The sequence below is a fragment of the Calonectris borealis genome, chromosome 4 (genome assembly GCF_964195595.1).
Source record: "Calonectris borealis chromosome 4, bCalBor7.hap1.2, whole genome shotgun sequence".
In the NCBI taxonomy this organism is placed as follows: domain Eukaryota; kingdom Metazoa; phylum Chordata; class Aves; order Procellariiformes; family Procellariidae; genus Calonectris; species Calonectris borealis.
In genome coordinates, this window is record NC_134315.1 from 74,588,819 (window position 1) to 74,613,369 (window position 24,551).

Here is a 24,551-nt window from a genome sequence, read left to right on the forward strand (position 1 = left end):
TAGGTGATCACACATTTCTTTGAATTTTCTAGTATTTCCTGTCAATTAGGATGATGCACATCTTTTAAATATATGGTTCTGAGCTCTCTTTAGTTTGGTGTTTGGTTTTTGAGTGCGTATATAGTCATCATGCTTACTATACTCAAAATCTTGTATGGGCAAAAGAGGAGCACAGTCATAAGTGGAACTAGGAAATTACTGTTACTCCAGTTCATGATTTAATAGCCTGAATTATTGGTTATTATAATATACATTCATAATCCAAATTAACACAGAAAAGCTTTAATAGTTCAGTTAAATTGCTTTTCAGGGGAAATAAAAAGATCCTTCCTAGAAACCTCTTTTTCTCTGGTGGTGTGTTCAGCCCCCCTGGGTCCAAAGACTAGTGGCTTCAGCCTTCCTGAAGGAGAAAGGGAGAGGAGCTCAGGATGAGCCGTCAGCATCCTGAGGTCATCACTGGGAGGCCTGTGGTCCTGTTGCAGGGAGTTTCTTCCTTCCCTTTGCTGGGAGAGGAAAGATGCTGATAGTTCCTTCTTCTGCGGGCTTGGGTCTGCTTGGGCTTTATTTTTATAAGTTTTCTTAACACAGCTTACACGCTCGCTTTTGTCATTGGTTCCCAACCATTCACTTCTTGTTCTAAAGCTTGTTTTACCTGAACAATGAGAGGCTGCACTCCCGTAGTGACCTGTGAATTACAGCTGGGATTTCTGTCAGTACCCCTGCACCTCTGGTATCGTCCTGTGCGTGTGCGCTCTTCCACACCTCATTTTATTCTAGAAACATAGACAACTCAATCCACCCTGAATAACTCCTCATTATCACTATAAACCAAAGGAAATCTGGAACAAATTTAGACAATAGTTACTTGGCCACCAGACAATTGCTATCACAATTCTTTTTTTTAAAAAAGGCTAAAAACAGCTCAAGCTAAGACAACCCAGACAAGTCCTGAGACCCTGAGATGTCAGGTCAGTGGCCTTTAGTAATGGCAAAATTATTTTCTTTTTCATAAAGGTGCTTGGAAAGCTAAACCAAACCAAAACCAAATAATATTGCAGAGACAAGGTGACCTCCTGTGAACTGCCTATATAGCAGGAATTAAACTCTCCCTTTGTTCATGTCCCCTCACTGAAGGAAAGAAAAAGAAAAAGCAGTACTTGATCCTGTCTTCCGTGCAGTTCACTTATCATATTGTGATGCTAGTTTCTAGTATCTTTTTGGTAGACATGTGGAAAGAAATTATTTAAAAAAAATACAAGTCCACTTCTGAATAAGTGTAGAAACTTATGAAGAACTGCTTCAGCAGTGAAAAAACATCTGCCAGGAGTTTTAAACATTTATTTTCCTTATTTGTTGAAATAAGTTGATAAATTAAAAAAAAAAACCCACAACCCCCTCTCCCCCCAAAAAAAGAAAACCCAAACCCACCAGAACTTTCTGAAGAGATAGATCTATTGCCATCAGTGGGCTAAAAGAAAACAACTGTTTAAAAAAAAAAAAAAGTTCTTTTTTGCTACTGGTTCCTGTCTGTTGCACTCACCTGTCATGTATATGATGTTTAAGTAGTCTTTGTGTCAAAGAAGAGAGAGGGACCTCTAGAGTGGTCTTTTACAAGAAATAGCCTAATTACTAAGTATAATGTGTTTTGATTTTTTTTTTTTTTTTTTTTTTTTAAAGCAGCCATGGAGTGAATGGGAATGAAAACTAAATTGTGAAAGCTTTAGTCTTTCACAGAAGATAATTCTTGTATTTTCACTAGCCCAGAGACAACTGTGCTAGAGCTTAAATGGATCTTGTGAATGAGAATAGCAGTAGCTGCATGACCACAGTTAGAATATTTTCATTATTTTTCATCACCCTCAGCTAAAGCACATTTGAAATAAAACACCCTGAGATTTCAATAGAAAAATACCATTTGGTGTCTGGGTATTCCACAAAGCTGCTTGTATCAAGCTTAGGAGACATGCTGTGCTGTTATTCCTTACCCTATGTCTCTTACCATTAGTGTCTTAAAAGAATTTCTCTGGCAAAATAAACTGTAATTGCAACTGTTCAGTGCCCACCTGAGAAAATTACTTTTACTATTAAAAGTGAATGGATCGAAAAGGTTCAACACATTCCTTTTCTACAAAAACATCTATCGGATCAAGACCAACAAAGTAACAGAACAAGCAGGAATAACATTGCGTAGTACATTTATATTTAAGCCTGTCAGGATTTTTCTTTAAACGTGTTGCCCTCCTCTCTTCTTACATATTTTCTTTGTGTCTCTCTCCTTCTTCGGTGCTGTTGTGTGATTTCCAGATTCCTTTAATGCCAGCTCGACATCAAAGAGTCAGAATCCATCTTTATTTCCTTAATAAAGACCATGGTTTTAAGTGATCTCTGCATTACAAATTGGAGTCAGATTTTCACAGATGCTGAGATTCCTCAGCTTTCTGTGCCCTGGTTTTGAAAATCTTTTAAATGCCTATGTGGTTTGCCTTGGAGTATAAATCTGTCCCCCAAAGGAAGATCTTAATGTTGAGCATTCCCATTAATCGCTGTTTCAAGGCCAGCTTTAATAAAGATGAAGATGTTCCTTTCATGGAGGTTTTAAAAGAAAGTTCCACAGATATATAAAAGCTTTATTCTAATATTTCAAAAAAATCAAAAAAGGACCCATGAATTGAAAGACTTTAACTGAAATTTTTTTTTCCCTCCAAGAAATGCAGCCATTCCCTGTGAAACTTTGTAGCTGGAAGCCCATTTACAGTAATAGTTTCAGCTAGTCGTAATGATCAGTCGAAACAGCCGAGTTAATAATGTTTTCCAGAAAGAGATGTGTTTGGGCTCTTTTCAGCATGCAGCGGGATAGTCCTTTTAACAAAGCAGAAATATCGCCTCATAACATGTTGTCTGAGGATGCGGCAAACCACACTAGTTCTAATTTACACTGCCAAAACAAGAAGTCAGGGCAATGGAGGTGAAATAGCAGTATTTTGAGAATGCCTGATGTAGCAAAACCTAATGTAATCATGCCATCAGGGAAAGGGAAGATGGGTACAAAGGATTCACTTCAGTCGTGGCTAATTTCTTTCCCCCTTCCTGAGGCAGAGAAGGATCATGCCTGCAAAACCCCGGGCCAAAAGCAGGTTTCAGTCCTGGTTTTGGTGCCAGAAGATGGCTAGCAGCCCGCTGTCGCTGGCCAGGGCCGCAGCGCAGAGCAATGGCCCTGAGCTCAAACCAGCATTGCGGGAAGACATCGGTGGAAGCAACCTGACATAGGTGCTTACGCCGTGTGGTGCTGAGCCGCCGAGTCGCTCCTGCTCTCGGAAAAATCGGTGTTTCCCGTGGCGGTGGGAGGAGAGAGGAGGGCTGCAGAAACACAGGGCTGGCTTTCTGCTGTAGTTTGCCGTTTGGGCAGCATGGCTGAGGGGCCTTGGTGTGGCATTTGTCGTCTGAGCGGGATAAAACGTGTGTTTTGGGGAAACTGGGACTGGCCCAGAGCTGCGCGTGCGGAGATGGCGCGTCCCCGCTCGGCCTCGCAGGGGACAGGGCAGGACGCGGCACCGCGTCGCTGGGCGGGCTGGCAGGGACCTTCTCGCGGGACCCCAGCGCTAGCTCCACCAGCGTGTCGGCCTGGCGCAAGCCATGGGATAACCGGATCGTCGGGCTGGGTGGCTCAGTGTTTTGTTATGGGTATTTCGCCGTTTCTTTGTTGAGGCTGAATTTCTTACGCCGAAACGTCTGGCTGCTGAACTCCGTGTCCCGGCTGGCAAGAGGCAAAGTCAACCTGTTATTACCTGGCAATGAATTATGTATTAGCGTCTTATTAGGGGTGAAAAAAACCCAAAGACTGAAACACAGGCATAGTCTTTCCTTAGTCAATTAGTTATTGTGTCATGGTGTGAAACATCAGGGTTTCTGTCCCTTGAAGGATCTTGGGTTAGGATTTTTTCCATGCATAAAACTGTGCCAGAAAATTACTCTGTAATAGTTTACGTAATTCTGAGTGAGTAGGAACCAGTTGCCAAAACATATGTGCCTGGTGCAACTTTAAGTTGCCCTAGGATGTTGGAATGTTTTCATGGGGATGGGAGATAGGATAGAGGACCTGAGGGGGGACCAGAAACCTTGTGGAAAGGCAGTGGAGTCCAGGCAGGGTGCCCAAGGGTGTCTGAAATGAAACTGTGTACTTGGCTTCTGTCAGCTGAATCCCATCTTACGTGCATACACAAACAATGCAGTATAAACGCAAACATTATTGTAAACTTATGTTAGTTCTGATGCAAAACAACAGAAATTAATGTTCATTATTTTCTGATAGAAATACCAAAACACCGAGGGAATTTGCTGCTTGTAAAAGCGCTACAAGACACAGTCCTCGCCACAGTTTATTTTAGTCGCACAAGTTGCTTCTCACCGTTGACTCTAAAAAGCTATTATTTCCCAAATGTATACAAAATAAGTCTGAACATGTTTACCTATAATACAACAAGGTGAACTTAATTACAGGAAGCTTCAGAAGTGTACTGCTCATGTGCTGCTGACACAGCAGGGGTGGGTCGGTCTGGAGGGAAGTGGAGAGGGGAGGACAATCCCTGGGTGGGAACCACCTTCGGAACAAAAGCTGAAACTTCAAAGCAGGTGAAAAAAACCCTCTGTAACACTTCTAAAATGTTATAATAAATGAAGTGAAAATAACATGCCCATTTACATTTCTTTGTTCTTATGTACGGTTTTACTTAATGTCAGGAGATTGCCAAAGTTTCAGCATCAGCGTTTGCATTCACCAGCTTTGACAAGACTTAGGAAAAAGAAAAGAAAAGAAAAAAAAGCACTTTGTATTTTGTAAATTACCTGTATTCATGTGCAAGTTACATAAGGGGGAGTTGACGGATGCAATAGGGAGTTATTTTTACGCAAACCTGCTGGTTGAGATGCATTTCCAAACTTGGAGACCTGGTTTTGTGCCCAAAATCTATTCTGTTGCTGTATGCGTCAGTACTATTCCTTTGTGTCTTGTACAGCACCAAGCTCATGGTTAATGTGGTATAAAATGAATGAAAGGGTCCCCCCAACCCCTAACTTTTATTAATTTAATAGAGATTTAGAATAATTTTAAATAATATCTGTTATCAGCAGAGATCAGCAAAGTTCCCATGATGTACAGAGCCTTTTCAATTTTGGTCTATGGCCAGCTTCTGGAAGACAGTGGTTCTTACCAGAACTTCCAATTTTTAAAAACACAATATTTGAGGTTTAGATTGTTTTATTAGTAGTCAAACATTTTTTATTTGTACTGTGACCTTATTTATTATGTCAAATATACAGAGTCATTTTTTTAATATCCAGCTGTGCTTCAGTTCATTCTTGACTGGATTAATGGTGTCTGTTGCATTTTGTTAGTATGGAACAATTGGCTAAGAACTTTTAAAAAAAAAGTGTTCTTCAGGTAGTCTAATCAACTAAATTCAGCTAGTCTTTGTAAAAGAGCTGCATTTTATTCTTATTGTATAATATTCCACCATAAATTAACCTGAAGCCTCTTGCTCTGCACCTCCTTTCCTAATACTTATTCATGTTTGAAAAACAATCCACTTATTTTTATTTATATGAATGACATTTATATTTGCTTTAACTAGTGGGGGCTTAATGTCATCCAGTGCAAAAATACCTTACAAAAATACATTCTTGACCACCTATAGATCATTTTGCTTTAAATGTTCAGGGTCATTTTCTTTAAATATTATTACATTTATCACCTCCACTAATACTGATAATAAAATGCTTTCTGGTGTTCTCAGATGCACAGATATGTAAAAATAAAAACCTGATGCATACACATAAACACAAGTTTTTGAAACGGCAAAATCCTGTGCCAGTATTTGAGATAAAGTTCTTAATTAAAATTTAAAATATTACCAAAATGACTTTTTGAGGAAGTTATATTAGGATTTTACAGTTAACTACACTTGGATAAAACCTTCTGCTGTGAACAGCAATATTATAAGTATTTTAAAATGCTCCAACTTTAAATAAATTGATGACTAGTGAGATCATCCCTAGACATTCAATGGCAATGGCCTTACAGGAGTGACACTGAGACAATAATAATGATACCATCATTGTACTGACAAAGGGTGCTCCATATGACTCATTGCTGCTTTTTTGTAGAAGTCTCAGCTTCAGAAATGAGTGTGTGTAAGATGCTTGGTTTGGTGAATGAGCAGGGAAAAGAGAGGGACAGACATGTTCGAAAAAATCCATGTAATTTCTAAAAATATTTTAAAAAAAGTTTGAAGATGCTGCCTGAAATCCAGAATCAGGACAAATTGAACACTTTACACAGTAATTTTTTTCTAGTTCAACTCTTCTGTGGAAGTGAGTTTTAAGTCGTGTTCATGGATGGCATTTACTTAATGCTTACTGTCCAGTGCTACACAGAAACAGTTTAACTCAAAAACCTAATGGCAAAGGGAATTTGTCAATGGAGTTGCTTAAGGAAGATTTATATTCTGCAGTAAATGCTTCCCAGCTTTCATATTCTTCTACATTACTTCTCTTACAACTGCTTCTTGAAAAACAGTTGGCCATTATTACGTTGAGATTTTTTTTTTTTGGTGCCATTTCTTCCAGCTCTACAGAGAAACAAAACACCCTGTGGTTGGAAAGGGTGACCATTATATATATGTATGAATTATTTTAAAATTTTTGTTAGAGTCATCATGCAAATTATTGTGCTTATTGCATGACATAGTTCACTCAACTGGAAAGTCAGGGGATTTTGTCATTTGGAGATGCCCTTGGTCTACTACCACACTTGGCATAGGGTGCTCACAAGCAGTATGTGTGGTTTCATGGGGTGAAGGAAAGAATAAGCGAGACAGACTTTTCGAGTAACAGAACAGAATTTGAAGAACCCACTCAGGCCTATCCTCCTTTGCCCTGTGTTAATCTCAGATGCTTTTGACAGTAATGCAGAAGAGGCCTGGAGGTGCATCACTGGTTATTTGGATCAAAAGGCTGTTTTTTTTATTTTTCTTTTAATCCCGTGTATTAGCCTGAAGGCCTTATGGAGGCTACCAAATCTCTGCAACTGCACTGCATTCACCATGCAACTCTTCTACTACAGGGAGAACTGACAAATAGGATTTTCCCCCATCCTCTCCCGTAGAAACTCTGCACAAAAATCCTGTACTTGCCTAGGTAATGGTATATGATTTTTCCCAGACGCTTAAGCTGCTATAAATCAAGTAAGTGCATGCATGTCAGAGGAAGGCATAACCCTTTATTTATGAATGTGTTAAAGAACAGTCAGAAAGGGATATTGATTCTGGTTTTATACAGAGGACTAGTGAGAATAACCAATCAATGTATCATAGGGAAAACTTAACTATTATGAAACATTTAGTGTTGTAGGGAAGTATAAAAATTGAGCAAATTCCCAAAGGACGGCAGCAGCATAATTTTTACTAAAGAGAAGACGTAAGGCAGAGATTGGGGATTTAAAAAAAAAAAAAAGTAAAATGAAAGAGTAGGAGAAACTGATATATCATGAAGACCCTCACATGAAGACCCTGTCCATGGATATATTTTGGATTAGAACATTTTGACTAAGACAGCACAAGTCTGAACAGTTATTTACCAAAATAAGATAGTGTAAAAGTGGCTATTCAGAATACAGGAAAAGAAGGGAGGGAGGTTTAATAACTGTCAGAGTAAAGGAAAATGTAATTTGTTCTATGTGACAGTATATCTACTTATGTCTTCCATAGCATGCAAACCTGTATTTTGTTTTACTCGAGCACTGTAAGGTTCCTTGAACTCTTGAGAGAAATTAATAAATAATTGTAATAGTCATCGAAATGGACAATACCTGTGAAGAGAAAATACATATTAACAGAATACACATTCAGGAAAAAAACTCAAACCCAAATCCTAAGACCTCAACAACTATTAAAAAATTATCAACACTTATTTATTTTTATTTTTTTGCTTGAGTTTGTTCTTACTGCCCTATGCCCTTTTCAAGTTCAAATTGTTTAAATCTTGGAGCAAGTGAGGTGTTTTGTTATATCTAATTGTCTTCTGTAAACTACTAATTAATTATGTGTACTTGAAACGTCTCTATGGTTGATGGCACTGAGGGCAAAATGTACCCTGTGGTATACATAGCCAACCAAATTAAGCAACATTCCGCTTGCTGAAGCATTTGAACAGCTATCCGCCAAATGAATAAAAAGTGTGCATTCAACAAGGCAGAGTTCATTAAAGTCTTTCCAAGTTAGTTACAGAGTGAGTCATGGAGTATTTGACAATGGTAATTTTTATATGCAAATAGTATAATTGAGATAATAATACAACTTATGTGCATGTGGCATTTACTATTATAATTTACCAACAATCCTCTGAGAATTGTGGTGTTGGTCTGGTGCCCTTTCCGTATCTCTGAAATTTATACCTCAAATGCAAGGTGTACGATAAAGAAGTTATAGTATTTTTCTTGATTTGACTGCAAGGTTCAACATTGTAAAAGAAAGTTTCTGCTTCAATTACAAAGTCCTGGTGCTAGTTGATATTTCTATGATCCTCTAGTTGTTGATTTGCCTAATGAATCCTGCCGTGCTTTTCAAATATCAGCTTTAGTAGCGCAAAGTATTTCCACAGATACAATTATTGATGTTAACCTGGAAGAAAGAACAACATGAATCTCTTTTGCTCTGGATTTGAATACGAATCTCATGGCTCGGGTCTGTCGCAAATGGTGGGGAGGAGATACCCATCATGGTGTGTTCTGCTCACACAAAACATGCCCTTATTTTTCCTCAGAACAAACTACTTTGCTCAGATCCTGCTTAAACTGAAGTAAACACTTGACTTTAATAGGATTTAAACGTGTGATTAAGCACTTTGAACTGAGTCTTAAAAAACAGTAGCTGTACGCGATCTCAGATACTTCTAGTCAGTCTGCTGCCTGCTCACTCTCAGCGTCTGCTGCGAGAGATAATGAACGTTATTAAAAGAAAGCTTTGGAGACAAAAATCAACGCTTTAAAGAATGGATGTGACACTTTTGGTCTTTGCCTAGCACATCTAAAAGGCAGAAAGGGAAACTTTAACAAATAAGATGAACAAAGGGCTGAGAACCGATCTGAAGAGTTTTGCAGTGTACACTCTGGATCTGATATCTCAAATATCTTATTGGAGTCCATTACCAAGGGACCTCAGCTTTACTCGGGAAGGTAGAGACACTGAAGGCATTTGCAATAATCATTTTAGGAGGGTTGGTGCAGAGAAAAGGATAGAAAACTCTCAGGAGTGGAATGTCAGAATAAATAGCTACTGTCTAAAGGAAAATGTGAATTTCCCTATGGATTGTTTAGACAGGGCTGCTTTTTCCAGTAAAATTTACCTGGGACAAGAGCTGATTCAACAGAAAATTACTCATAAGTTTTTGTTGTTGTTGTTTTAAATAACTGTTGTTAGAAGAACTTTTTTTTCTTTTAAAGGAAAAAGTAACATTTTGTAATGGAAAAAGATCATAAAGTGGGTTTAGAAATTTAAAATGCAAAGTCTCCAGAAATATTCCACATTAAAGGTGAGACTTTGAAAGATAGTTAAGAGGTTTAGGCCCAATTTGGATTATCTTTCCAAGTGGAATATCCTTAGGCCTCTTTGAAAACCATGAAACTTTCCTTCCTCTTACATTACATTGATGTGCAAAAAAGACTATGCTGCAACTTGAAGAAAATAATTGCTGTTAAACAAGATCTTTACTATGAGGTTTCATAATAAATTGTCTTCCTAAAACTGTGCTTTAGCAGTGCTGCCCTATATTTATTATGCACATCATCAATTTGTTAGTATTAATTTTAATGACTGGATTCGTTCTTTAATTTTATAACAGTACAAATGGAGAGATAGATGCATTTTCTAATAGTTTGAATAAATTAGTGTAAAAGATTATTTGAGATATTAGGTATAGATCTAACAAATAATTTATACTTAAAGAGTGTATTTCTCCCATTATTTTAGATAAAAATAAATGTAAATACTAAAATAAAGCAAAAATTACGGTTTTACTGCCAAAACTAAAGTTTCACTGTTTTGTATTAACATGTACAAAACTGGTAAAAAGATGTAAAAAGAGAGGTCTGCTACCATAATTCAGGAAGTTTAATAGTAAACTCCATCATCAGTCGTGAATATTCCATGTGCATAGCAAAAGAATCATTTGACAGAGTTTACCTCTGGAAATAGGCTGGAAACAGAAGTAACTTCAGAAAAGGCAGGACAATGTCAATATCTTTGTTTCTAAACAGAAGGTGATAGACATCAAAGAGCCAGAAAGATGTAAATAGAGAATAGGCTGTGTGGGAAGTTTACCAATATTTTCACAGCAGCCAGGGTACTAGAAACATGCAAATATTAAACAAAGAAGTGAGCTACCCACACCAAGTCTGAGCTATGGAGAACCCTTCATTGTATACTCCTCCTCACATTGGATGTCTGAGCATCCAGCAAGGCTGACTGGTTTGAGGTTTTACCTGGGACTTCCCTGGGTGATGGTCAAGCTTCAGGCCAGAACCGAACTAGTTCATCGGTGTAACTCTAGGGAGCACTGCAGTGCTGGAAATCTCCTAAAATGGGACTTAAAGTTGAGGTTCTGGCAGTTCAGAGTTATTTAAGATTCCGTGGATCTTTAAACAAGAATAGCAGTCATTAAAATGACAAAATAAAGTCTTAAGCTGAGTAATAACATTTTGCTACTTTGCATTTCACTGTTCTCTCAAAATCATGTGCTGTGATGTTTATTACAACAGTATGCTGCTTTTTTATTTTCCTCTTTTTTCCCCAACAGCGCTATGCTTGCACTGACAATAAGGGAGAGTGGGGGATGAGAAGCACTCAGGTGCAATTTTCAAAGTTGCCCAAGAGGTTTGAGTGCTTAGCTATCTTTGATTTTATTTTCAGAGGCCTTAAAAAATGTGTTAGTTTTACTAATCTAGAAATGTTGAGTGCATGCTACTACTGAAGTTCAAGATAAAATATCACACAGTAGAGATATGTAATTTCTAATATTTATGATAAGCAATGCCATATACTCAGGCAGGCACATTTATCCACAAATGGCAAAAATTAAGGGGAAAAATTAGCAAAAGCCACTGCCCATATTTTCTGAAACAATCCAAAACATAATTTTGGGACTTGATTTACCTGTTTTTTGCATCTGCATTTGGATATCTATCTGTACTTGCTCTTCTCTGGGAACCATTGATCACTTGATTCTCTCTGAATCTATCGGTTTCTTCTGGATTTCGCAACTAAATAGACTCCAAATACTTTGAGTGCACAAACCCTTTCATATTCCTTTAGGTCAGATGGTGACCGGGTTACTTGGTGCCCCCATGACCGTCTTTTTCATTATTTATTTATTTATATTCCAGCATTGCACCTTGCTATTTCATCTTAAGGGAGCAAAATTAAAAAGATAAAAAACCATTACCCAGATGCTTCTTAAACTGGAAATTAAACGTGCGCGTAAGTACACCCACATATTGTACTTGACGGCAAGGTTTCACTGGAGGGGTTGGGAGTTTCAATAGTTGACAAAGCTCTTGGGACATGGTGTTGCCTCCTGCCCACCGCTGACTCCCTCCTTCCTGGAAGAGCCTAACTGGGACGATTTAGTAATACCTATAGTAATGCCATAGTGAGATACAACACTGTCCTTTGAGTGTAACAGCAGCAGAGCAGAGGTACACAATGATGGTTTGTGATGCTACAAGGGTGTAGGGGCTTGGTGCAGAAGTATTGTTGTTATATTTGGGCTGGCCCTGCTAACTCGGACAGACCCCTTTGGGCTGCCCTTCTGCTGCCCTGGACCGCTGGTGCCTTGGGTGGGCGACAGTTGCCTTGAGGAAAGACACCCTTTTGCTTCTTGGCGTGTTTTCGCCCCATCCACTGGTGGAGACAGCTTTATGATATAAAATCGAGAGCTTTTCTCCCAGCAGCGATGAAAGGAGAGGCGTCACCCGGGGTCGCTCTCTGTTTCGAAAGAGAAACTCAACTTATTGTCACAGACTGATATCACCAAGGTAAAGACGAGTCTGGGGAATCCAGATAAATCTGTTCAATCCTAACCAGATTTTCAGCTCAGGCTATGGGGATATAAGCTGTCAAATGCAATGGATCAGGCCTGTCACTTGTTCCATCAAAAACAAAAATAAAGTACAATTTTTTTTCACAATCTTTAGTTCCAAGCTGTTCCTCATAGTATCAAGAAAAAACAGAAAGCAAAGGTTTTATTATAATACATTTGAGGTGTAACTGATTCAGTAATCAACGTATTTGAGTTCTTTGCCACGTAACAAGAACAAATCTAATGAGCTTCTTAAAAGTTGCATTTCTTGAAAGGATGAGAGTATGTTATTAAAAATTGATTGGTGTAGCAATGAGATTAAATTGAGGGTCCAAAATGTAAATGTTTCAAATAAGTTTTTAGACCATCCAGTCATCAGAAAATAAGAGGAAAATATAAACACGGTCTCAGTTTACAACAGCAGTCCTTTGATGGCCAGGAGGTAATGAAAACATGTAAGGTCCAATGAGTTGCTTGTAATCAGTCTTAAAGTCCAGTACTTCTCATGAAGCCTTCTGGTGGAGTAATGTATAGATGTGAATATAAGTATATAATTAGGCTGTTTTCACTTTTCCAGTGGGCCATGAATACCAGCTGTGATAGGTGCCATACCTACTGTTAGCTGTAGTTTTTTCTGCTGGCCCGTTAGTCTCAGTTCTCTGATCACTGTAGTATCTTAATGCCTCTCAGTAAATCAGAAATAATCTCATAGATCTAGTTCTATATTCTTCTCAGTAGAAGAAATTACTGTATTATTTCATAGATTGCCTTTTATTTTACATGTTTAGGGAAAAAACTTGCTTATGGAAATAGTGTTTAAACAATGTATGATTTTTATTATTAGTTTTGATTACAGTTTCTTAAATGAGAGACCTTTCTTATTCTTTTTTGAGAGAGAGATTTGGAGGGAAAATATTACTTATTTTTTAAAGAAAATGCAGTCTTAACTTATTTGTGTTTGAAGTATTTTCTTTTCATTCCTTTTTCCAATGTCAAAAAGAAAAAGGCAGAAAAAGGCCCCCAAGGGAAGGGAAAAAAAAAAAAGACTAGAGAAAAAACCCTCAATTACCTTAAAATGTGTAATTTTTCTTTTGAGAACTGTTTGTATATTCAGTTTGGAAAATATGGGGTGATAAGTTTAGATTCTCAATAAAATACAGAGTAAGTTGGATGTTATTCTAAAAGCAACGGAGTTCCTTGGTTGCTTCTGCCTTGGAGGGCATGAGTACATCAGTAGACCTTTTTGACCAGTCCAAGCTGCAATATAAACATGGATAATTTGAATGAACAGGTCATTGCATCAATTTATATCACAGGCTTTTTGCTTGTTACAAAGTAACGGGGTTGTTTATGTCTGTCATAGCTCTTTGAGTCCTTGCTAGCTTTGGCCAAGAACTTTGGACTTGCAGACAAAAGCAAACGTCCACAACCAAGAAGGCATTGCCCACCACCAAACACCAGGGAACCTGGTCCATCTGTCTCCTTTGAATAGGTGGTGGGACCAGGGAACCTAGGGTAGCTCCCATAAAGAATGACAGCAGGTTGTCAGAAAATGCAGATTATCTGAATATTGCATTCAAATTCAGCTAACTACTGTTTAATGATTGCTATAATGTTTCATATTTCATCATAGAAGTACCCTCCCCCCAACGGCCTATTAAAACATATGCACAAACATATACATGCATGAGGTAAGAAGCTATCATAAATTGGACGTTTGCAGAAAACTGGTTCAGAAGAAGGGGTTGAGCTTTAGATTTAGCACCTAACGTTTGGGAGTCTTCATGTTTGATGAACTCGCATTAGGTTTTGAAATTTAACAAATATCTTCCCAAAATTAAATTATGCTTTTATAATTAGCATTCTAGCAAGGAGCAAAACCAACTAAAATAATTAATTTTCAGTATTTCATCATGACAGATGATTTTTTTCTTCATTGAATTTTTACCTAAGCTAAGGAGCTTTATTTTTTAACTGACTCAGTACTCTGGTTTTACTGTGCAGATAAAGGAGTTTGGTTTGTGCAGGGAGCAAAAGCATTATTCATTTTATTTTAGAGGTAATTTTAAAATATGGACTATATATTAATATAGTCTATTCATTCTAACTGACACATAAAGCAGGCTTATCTTGACTTAGCTTTTAAATGGTATAACATTGTGTGCATGCTTTCTTCAATGTCATAATGTTAGTAGCATACTGTATCCGTTTTCTTTACATCATCTGATGTATTTTCATTTTTTTTCCCCTTTCCCTAATTCATTGTGTTATGTTAAATAGTGTGGGCTGGCATTTTCTCCCCAGTGCTTTTATGCATTATTTCTTACTTTTAAAAGTTTATATAGTCAGATTCTAGATTATTTTAATTTATTTCTCATGTGCTAAATACAGATTGGTCCCGAAAGCATGTGAATTTAAAACTGTTAAAAGTTTGGACTAGAATTTTTGTTTTAATCAAAGTAGGTAAGGACTGATTCTAAGCAGTTGAGACACTCACTTAAAAATAGTTAGATTAAAGGAAAGTTAGATTTGTTTGAATTGAAAATGAGCAGAAGCACAAGGGTTTTGCAGAGGTTTGTAAAACATACAGATTTCAATATTTTTTCATATTAGTAGTATGTATGTAGTAGTACTTGTCACATAGTATTATGTAATATTTGTAGATCTTCAGGCAATTCATTGAATATTATGAAAAAAAGAAAGACTTTCATCATCCTATTTACTGATCTAATTAAAATTAAATTGCAGTGGGATACATCAGGATTCTGTAGAAATGCCAAAAATAAAATTAAAACTGTGAGGGAAATTAAGAACAGTCATTGTGTGTTCCTCCTACCACAGAAATGATGTACTATATGTGACCACTAGTCAACAGACTAATAAACTTCACATACTTCCTTATTAACCCTGGAGTTATATTAAAATATGTAATATATCTTGAGATACATAGGGCATGTTTAATTGCACTCACTCACACCTTTCAATAAGAAGAAACTTCTTAGCCATGCGTTTTTATTTGTTATCAAAGTGATAGGACTACTGAATTAATGGAGGTTAATAAAAAATCCCTAATGCCTTAGTCAAACTCTCCCAGTCCTGAAGATGAAGAATTAATTTAAGTTGTGCTTGCTATAGATACAGATAAACTTCATAAAGGGCACATTTTCATATTCCTACCTATGAATAAATTATTTTAAAGAGAACAAATGATTTAGACTGTTATCTCTGCTGGGCATTTGGGATCATGTGGGGCATAATGAGCTCTTTCTCATGCAAACTGTACACCAAGGCATCACAGTGAGAAGACACAACAAGAATTTAGGACTCAATTTCTTATGTGCTGGAAATGTGCTGCTGTTACTACGAGTGCTCCTATATCCATATGTGAGATTCACTAAACAGCGTTACAATGAATTTGGGACCACCGTTAAAAAACTTTTTTAGGCCATAGCTTTAATGTCCTGTTGGTACATTTTTATCAACAAGGTTGAATAGTAGTTTACTTGATAGATAGGTTTTCTTGGATAAATGGTTACTTAGAATTATTTTAATCAAACATACTATATGAGAACATTCAAACTTTAGCGTGTGTGAAATGTCCTTCTGGGTTGCAGTTTAATCTCTCCCTGACAACAAAGAGAGTGTTTTGTGGTATAGCATCATACTTTTGTAATGAAATACATAAAGGTCTCCCATACCAGGTCAGAAGAAAGACCTATATATCCTAATTTTCAAGTTTACCAGTGGATAGACTCCACAATCAAGGAAAAAAAAAAGAGGGCATGTAAAAAGTGATCTTTTTCCCTTGTACAGTCCTTTTCTGTTTCTTTCTAGTCTCTTCCTTCTTGCCTGCCATGTGCTGGCAAAGAGCAGTTCAGGGGTGTCCCTGGGCAGAGATTACACCCAAGCTAACCCCTCCAATAGCCACCGGCGCACTTGTCCGCATGGACGTATCTCATCCTCTCCTATATCCCTTGGTCATCTAAATCCCCACAAAACCATGTAGCAGTGAGCTCTTGCAGGCCTGCATCGGGTGAAAACACATTGCCTTTTGCCTTTGTTAAGCACAGTCTCATAGCACGTCGCCTTATTTCTGCATTGAGAGAGACACGGAAGTGTTGGGTTTCGCTGTCAGGTGGAGGACGCCGTTTATCTCCGTTATCATTCCCTACCTTCACCCACCAGGCAGCCTCTCATGCCAAGCAGCGTGGCATGACTGTGCCCATCCTAAGCAGCTTCCAGATGAGGATGGCCACTTCTCTCTTGGTGCCACCTCCTCGCCTGGGAAGAGCCTGGGGGTGGCCCCCAGCCCTCCTGGTGCCCCAGCCACCTGCGCAAACATAGGCGTGCTGGGTTGTACCGGGGGTCTCTGCATTTGCTCCTGTGTATCTGTGGATGGGCTCAGACCCAATAGGTGAAAAACTGAGTGTTTCTGCAGTTAATTTATTGAGGGATAACCTGTCTCACAAGGGAGCAATGGGTCTGTTTACTTAGTTCTGTCAGGGCCTATGGATAAAGAGTGTGTTCCTGTAAATCCTAAGACAGGAAAATTGCTTCATTTGTAGGGCATATGCCTGGTAAACTTTATACTGGCTTGAAAAGAGAGTTAGTGATAAATATGTGAAAACTGATTTATCATAGCAATAATTTTACAAGTATTTTAGTTCAGTTCTTCAGCAACGTGGTGATACCCAAAACCCCATTTCTCATGTTCTGCTCTTCCCTTTCCTACAGCTACCCCCCAGCTCCCAAACTCTTCCTTTCTCTCACACCTGAACAGAAATAATTTGAGGCAGCTTTTAGCTGCATATCTGCATGCTGTTGACCAGAGTCATGGAGGATGACTCTGCCCACCTGCTCTACCTGTAACTACCAGCATTTAAACTGAGTGCAGATGCCAAACAACTTGGGTGCAAAGGTGTGGGAGAGATTTTAGAAACGTTATCAAGATGAATATCAGCTCAGAACAACTTATTTCATTGCATCTGTCTGAACAGGGATGTATTTTCCATCCAAGCCATCGTTTTGGTGAAGATGCACCTGAATAGCCACAGCAGAGGCTGTTGGATGAGAGAGGACACACAGCTGGGCTTGGAGTTCTGTTTTGACTCCGTACCAAATCACACGTTGTTTGAGCTGAAGTACCCGTGTACGGAGGAGAGCTGTTCTTTCCCTGTTTATACTCCCGGACGTTTCAGCTTCACCTTAGAGTAATGGAGTAAGAGTAAATCAGTAAGAGGAACAACTGTGGGATGTCACAGTTGTCTTTAGTTCAGCACAAAGAGCTGCAAAATTACATAGCTGTGACACGTCCCGTTTGGTTACTAAGTGGTAAATATTTTGCTGGTAGCTAGTGGTTGTTGAGCTTGAACTAAGTACATTAATGTTGCTCCTATTAATTTTCTTTATTTCTAGAAGACAAAGGTGATATTAACATTTAAATAAAAAATATTTCTTTTTATTATTCATTATTATTTACTGTCCTATGGAACCATTTAAAAGAACTCTTTTGTTTTTCCTCATTCGGTCTGTAATTTTCTGAACCAACTTTTCCCTCATTCCATAACACTTGCCCTTTAGACACGGACATTAAATACAAATGCAGAGCCTTGTCAGAAACACTTTTCAAAGTGGAAACAACTTTGTCATTTCATTAGAAAAAGTGGAATTGTGTTCTGAAACATTTCTTCATTTAATCTTCAAAGTTATCATCACCTTTCATCCTTAGGTATCCATTTGATTTCTGGCTGGAATCTTCAATGATGTGCTCCTGACGTGAAATGAACTTTCTCTTGCCTGGCTCAGTGTTGAGTTCAGGCAGTGTTCACACTCTGCTCACCCAAACTTAGTATAATACCTAATTTATAGGTTGTGTAGCCTTTCAGAAAAGGTGATAAAAAATGGAAATAAAAAGCACCTCCAAGCAAAGACATTATAACATTACATGACAATTATCATCTTACCATTAGAAGAATCATTACCGCCTCCGCTTTGCTGAAAGATAGGAAATGTGATTCTTTGTTGTTGTTGTAATTTGCTCCCCTGTAACAAGCACTCTATTTTGAAAAGATTTTAGTCAGCTTTTGATACAGAGCCTAATGTTTCCTAGTCAAAACATAAAGATGCACCTGTTCCATGTTTGGACTTAAATATGAAGCTCAGCTTGATATATTGCTTTAAACATGACAAGAAAATTAAAATACAGAAAGCCTGAAGTACACAAAAGCTGTAGAATGAGATTTTAAAGAATAAAAATATAATACCAGTATAACATATGTAGCTAAGTAATCCCTAAAACTGCCTGCACTTGAATAATACATAGAGTACACATCAGACATATCTTTGCAAATCTATATGATGCTGTAAATAAGACATTAACCCACACATTTTGGCTATATTTCCCTTGTACAGAATCTGATGATTACATGTTAAATTATATAAAAGGTTATATCAGGTTACATAATCATCTGCACCACAAGATAATTCTACACCACAAAATGCATTTCAAAGTCCTTTTCTTGAACAATGTAGATTAGAGGATCAGGGCTGCTCAGTGAGTCCCAGTCATCCTGAGCAGCACTTTCTACATCAAAAACAGGTTGGGGAGTCTTGTGTAGGCTTTTTTCTTTTCAGTTTCGCTTTGAACACTTGAGGTGAAAACCTGGTCCTTTTGAAGTCATCATCAGGAATTAATCCAGCATGAAAATTGAGTCTACAAAGATTGGATCCCAACAGACTAGGGATTTGTGTCTCCCTCACAAGCCAGATTCTTCAGCTTTTGTAGATTGGGTATATATAACATTTTTCTATTGTTCCCACTTTCTTTCTTTTCTTTCTTTCTTTCTTTCTTTTTTTTTTTTTTAAGTTTGATCGCTTGAGAATCTCTCTTCAAAATATTTTCAACAACTTTATTCTTACCACAAACATGTATGACTAATACTACTTCCTAAAAGCCATCCTAAGACCTGTGATGATACAGTTTCTGGGTTATGCTTAATAGCATCCCCTAAACGCGTAGATAACTAATACTGGTGGTTCCAAGGAATGTGTCCCAGGTGGGTCAGTATGAGAGAATGTAGATCAAACCATCTGATGCCTCCTGGTGGGATGGAATCTCTCTTATAGTCTACAAATATTTCTACAAATTATTTGAATAATTTATCAAATTATTCAGGTTCTATACTGAGAGGGGGACATCAACCTTTTATAACATTAACTTAAAAGGATTTAAAAGTCTTGCTTTTTCTCTGAGAAATGCTTACCTTTAATTGTTACGTGTCTTCTTTGATATGCTCTCTTAGTGTGATCCACTGCATTTGCAAACTGCACGGAAGAGTTAACATGTTTTGCTGTTTATGTTCCCTATTTTCCTTGTGTCTGAACACAATGACTAATGCTCTCTAAAGAAAACTAAATCTTAAATGAAAGCAAGTACATTTAAAAGGGATATATATACAAAGACAAGTACATCAAATTTATCACAAGCTCCTAATTATGATGAATGACAGAATGTTATTAGACTGCACTTGTCAGCATGAGTTTGCTTGTTATTATAAAGTTTTAATGTAATATCAGTTTGGTGAATGATCATCTGGTATTTTCATTGTTCAAAGTGTGCTATTCACAAACAGAAACATTTCATTTAGATTCATGCTTACAAGATACAATTAGATAGCCAGATGGTCTGGTGTAAGTGCATGCTATCATGTTGTGGTAACCGGGAGAGTATGGCCTCGGGTTTATGCTTTGTAGTGTATTAAACAAGTTGGAGCAAACCAATGGCTTCTTTTTGAAAAGGATTAATTAAACTAGACTTCCAATTGTGCTTTAGGGGTGGTAGGTTTTAAATACCATAGAAGAAGGTGGTGATGGTAGGCTACAAAGCCTGGGATCTGATGGTTGTGGGTTTCTCCTTTGCTGATAGTAATCACAGTTAATGGAGATTTGCATGCAGCTCAGAGAATACTATGCATAAGAAGGGAAAGAAACTAGTTCACTCAATGCAGAAGTGTTTGTTGCAAGGGAAATGCAAGGGAAAAAAATACTGGTTGGGGGGGGGGAAGTGTATCTGTGATTTTACCTGCAACATGCTGTCATTTTGGGCAGATAAGGACAATAAATAAATAAAAAAACCCAGACCAAAAACCCCAGAGCTTTATCTAATGCCACATCTAGCAGCAAGCAGATAACTTGTGCAGTATTAATCCCTCGACGGAGGGCAACTCCTGTTCTCCTACCTTTATATTTCACTTACATTGTTCCTTATTTCTCTGCTTCCTTTGCATGTAAGACTGCAAAGTGAAAGACTTCTCTTTCTAACTCTCAGTCTTAGCATATCAAGGACCTGGGGTTGCTATAGGATTGGTGTCTGCAGTGGTCCCACATTGCAGCAGAAAATTTTTGTTCAAGCTAATCTTTTGGATTCCTGGTGAGGAGAAGGCAAAAAAACCAGTCCCAAACCAGCCAACTTTTCTAAACAGTCAATAAGAAAATAAATCTCAGCCAAAAATGCCATCCCCACCCCCAAGTTTGATTAACGCAATGCACATGATAGCATCCCAAATGCACACCCACTTTACTTCCAAAATGAAAATTGACAGAGGGAGTAAGAGGGAATTCAGATAGAGGAAGGGAGGGAAGGGTAAAACAGCTTGCATTATTTGCAGAAGATGCAAAAAACTTTGTGCGGAGAACATCAATGAGCTTGTAGCGTTACTGGCTGTTTGGGCAACCAGTCAAGGAGAATCCAAATTTGTGAAAGTTCAGTGAGTATAGAAAGACAATAAAAAATAGAGGTTGAGGAACCTGTTACAGGAACAAACGGTTTGGAATTTTTTCTTGATTTCCAGCATGTTTTTTTCTTTTCCTCCCCAGCCTGCAAACAGATTGTCCCTATTTCTGAAGCTGTGGAAAGGCATAGCAGCACAACCATAAACACAGAATTTCTTTGACTGGGGAACCATGTCATATCATGAGAAATAATTTTTTTCAATGAAAAGTACCTCAAACTCTTAGTAAGCTTACAGTTGTGGAAATAGGCCCAAAAGAGAGCAATTTGGACCGAAAGTGATGAGAAATTTGCCAGGAAGCACACATAAATCTTATTGCCACTGAAGATGCACTTGATATTGCCAGTCTTGAAACATCTGTGCTTGTTTTATATTGAAACAAGCTCTTTTCTTCGCTCATTGTTGCAGTGTGTTTGTTAATTATTATAGTGAATATTAACTTTGTGTGTTCATTGTCTTCTCTTGTGGTTTATTTTTTCTTACTGCAATTTTGTCTGATTATTGCTGCTCCAGTTCTGCTTCCCATGATGCCAGGTACTTATTAGCTGTCAATATTTATTTCTAAAGTGAAACTGTCAATGTATTTTATTTACAAGTTTTAGCTTACTGAATAAATAATGCCTAAGAGAAATTTATTTCTTTTTTGGAAGATAGCATCACCAGTGACAACGTAGCACCAAAACCTATTAGTTTTTCTGTTGTGCAAAGCCTACTTATAAAAAGGATTCATGTCTGTTTATAAGCTTACTCTACGTAACAATATCATTTTCCAGTACCACAAGCTGCATAACATTCCAAATACAAGTATGACTGTACCACCAAAAAAACCAAAGGAAAGCAACCCTCCTTTCACAAAATTTAATATGAGACGTCTCATGAATCCATATTACATTTGTTCATAGAAAAAAAAACCTGCACTCCCCCCTGCCCCTTCAACTAACCAAGGCTTCTGTGTGCAAAACAGCAACTGGGATTATTGAAAATGCAGCTGACTTCCGATGTGCCGTGTTTTCTTTGATAAACATTGTATCTTCTTTTTAGCAATATAATAATATAGAAAATATTTATCATTCTCTTGCTAAGGATTTGTTTGAATGCAACATTACTTTTGATAAAGATTATAGGATTTTCAGGAAAATAAAGCCAGAAAAGCTTGTGAAAAAAGTTATTTTTACAGTGATGGAAACAACTGTTAAATGCACAGCAAAAATCCACGTTCCTCCAGATGTTTTACAAACAAATTGCCATTTAAATTTACTGTGGTGAATCTTCTTTATAAAGTAAAGACCACACAGGCTACATTTATGTAATAATTGGTTATTATTTAATTTGTAATGTAAGTTACTTCAGAGGATTTGTTTTCATTTATTATTGTAATGTACAAAATGGTACTTGCATTGATAAGAATGGTGAAATATTCTCATATTCTCATCTGCAAACTCTAGAGCCTATTTAGCAAAATATTTTCATGCCTTCACAAAACTTATTTTTCACTAATAAGCAAAGGCCTTAAATGGGTGGTTTAAGAGGCAGCTGCTATCTAAAAATATTCAGTAGTGTAAGAAACCACTACAACAGAGTCACGGAAAGGAGGAACATGCAGCAACGTGCAGCAGCATGTATGTAAATTATTTCTTGTCTTTCAGGTCCCAAACGCCTCCATTTTTCCCCTTTTCTCACATGGAAATCTGCTTTTGTTCGAGTACAAACGGTACTATGATTTTTTTGTCCCCTATTTGTTGGCTCTTCAAGCAACTATTCTGAATAGAAAAGCCAGGAGACAACCACCTGTGGCTACCAGAGGAGATTTGGGAAGATGTTGGGGGGCAGTCTACGTGTGCTAGCAAATTTCTACTAAATCCCCATCAGTCTGCTGTCTCTTTTCAGTCTCATGCCCTAAGCATCCTAAAGACATTTCTTCATAAGGCTAGTGAAATGCTACATAGGCCCTTTCTTAACAGGAAAACAGCACAAAGTTAACTACTTTGCTCTTCTTCCTCTGCTCACCTTAGTTTTCTTTGCCTGTTTAATGCAAGAGATCAGTGAAGTAAAATGAAATGGTAAGTCCTACCTAGACCCTCCAAATGGCTAAAGCCTTCGTAAGTCCCTCTCCTTCCTTTAAATCACTGATTTTATGAATGGACGTGAGAACTGAGGTTTCCAAGGGGCGTGAGGAAAATGTGCATTTTCTTCACAGACCTTAGGGGCGTATCTGTGAAAACTGTGTTTCTGCCCATGCTTTATAGTAAAAGAGGGTACTGGTGAGGGGCAGAGGAAAATGACTTTTAGACCAGACCTTGACAAAGGAGTGCGATTCTGGCAAATTTGGTTAGATTATGCTGTATGTTAGTAACAAAGACAATTTTCTCTATCAGACTTACAGTTTTTATTTAATCTTATTTTATGCAGAACTTTAGTCTATGCTCTTTTACATCAACAAAAAGGTTAATGACAAAGGAAAGGTCATTGAAATGGAAGAAATAAAAATTATAAATAAAATATAAGAAGAACAAATCTCCTAAAATCAAGTAGAAAATGTAGTGGAAAGTGAGGAGAGATGAAGAGATGGTAAGTGTACCAAGTGTGGGGGAAAAAACCCCAAACAAACCTCCCCGTTGCTGCTGTCATACTTTGTTGTGCATGGGAGTGAAGAGTAACAAAAATCTGCCTCAGAAGTGCTCAAATTTTGTTTTATTATTTTTAAACCTTTTCCATCGTTGTTTCTAAATAATAACTGCTTACAAGGAACGCTTTCCAGCCATAGATCTCAAGGTACTTAAAATAGACATTATTTTTTCCTTTCTATATATGGGCAACCTGAGAAGCAGGGAAGTAACAATACTCTCCTAAAATGACCTGCAGTGTCAGTGCTGGAATCAAGAAGACAATCAAACCACATCATCTGGGAAACATATATTTCTATTGAAAAACCATGGGGAAATGGTATTGGAAGGTAGCCAATTTTTATCAGTCTTTCATAGAAAATGAAGAGGCCACAATACAGAAAATCAAATACTTTTTTAAGGTCTGGGCAGGAACCACCTTTTCGTTCTGAATTTGTAAAGCATCCAGCTCCGTGGAGTCTCGTTCCACCCGCAGGAGCCCTTGCTGCGATGGGGACATTTGGAGACCCCTTCCAGCAACGCTGTCTTCAACTTCAATTGTGCCGCTTTGAAGGGTTCAAGTCATTGGCTTACTGTTATTTGAAAGTAATTGTGTATTTAATAGATTCACTTCAGAAAACCCTGACTGCTATGAAAAATTAAGTAGGTTTTTTAGAGACTGGTGGATGACTGCCAAAATACTTGGCATCCATGAGAGTTTTAGATTTTTCTTTGATGTGTCTTTGGCAGATGATAGGCCATAGTAATGGTTGACTCGGATCCAGCAAAACTTTAAAATTAGAGTAATTGATTTGCTTCAATAATAATAAAAATGAATGCCTTTTAAAAAAATTCTTAAGTACTCAGACTTAATGTCCCCTGTTTTCTCGTGGATGCATGCTCCCCAAACTATTGTGTGGCCAGGCGTGTCAATACAGAAGGTAGATAGGCTGATTAGAGGTTTAAACTAGGAAAGGAAGGATGTCTGAGAATTGAGGGATGACATTGAGAACTCCTCTATCCATGGTAAAGA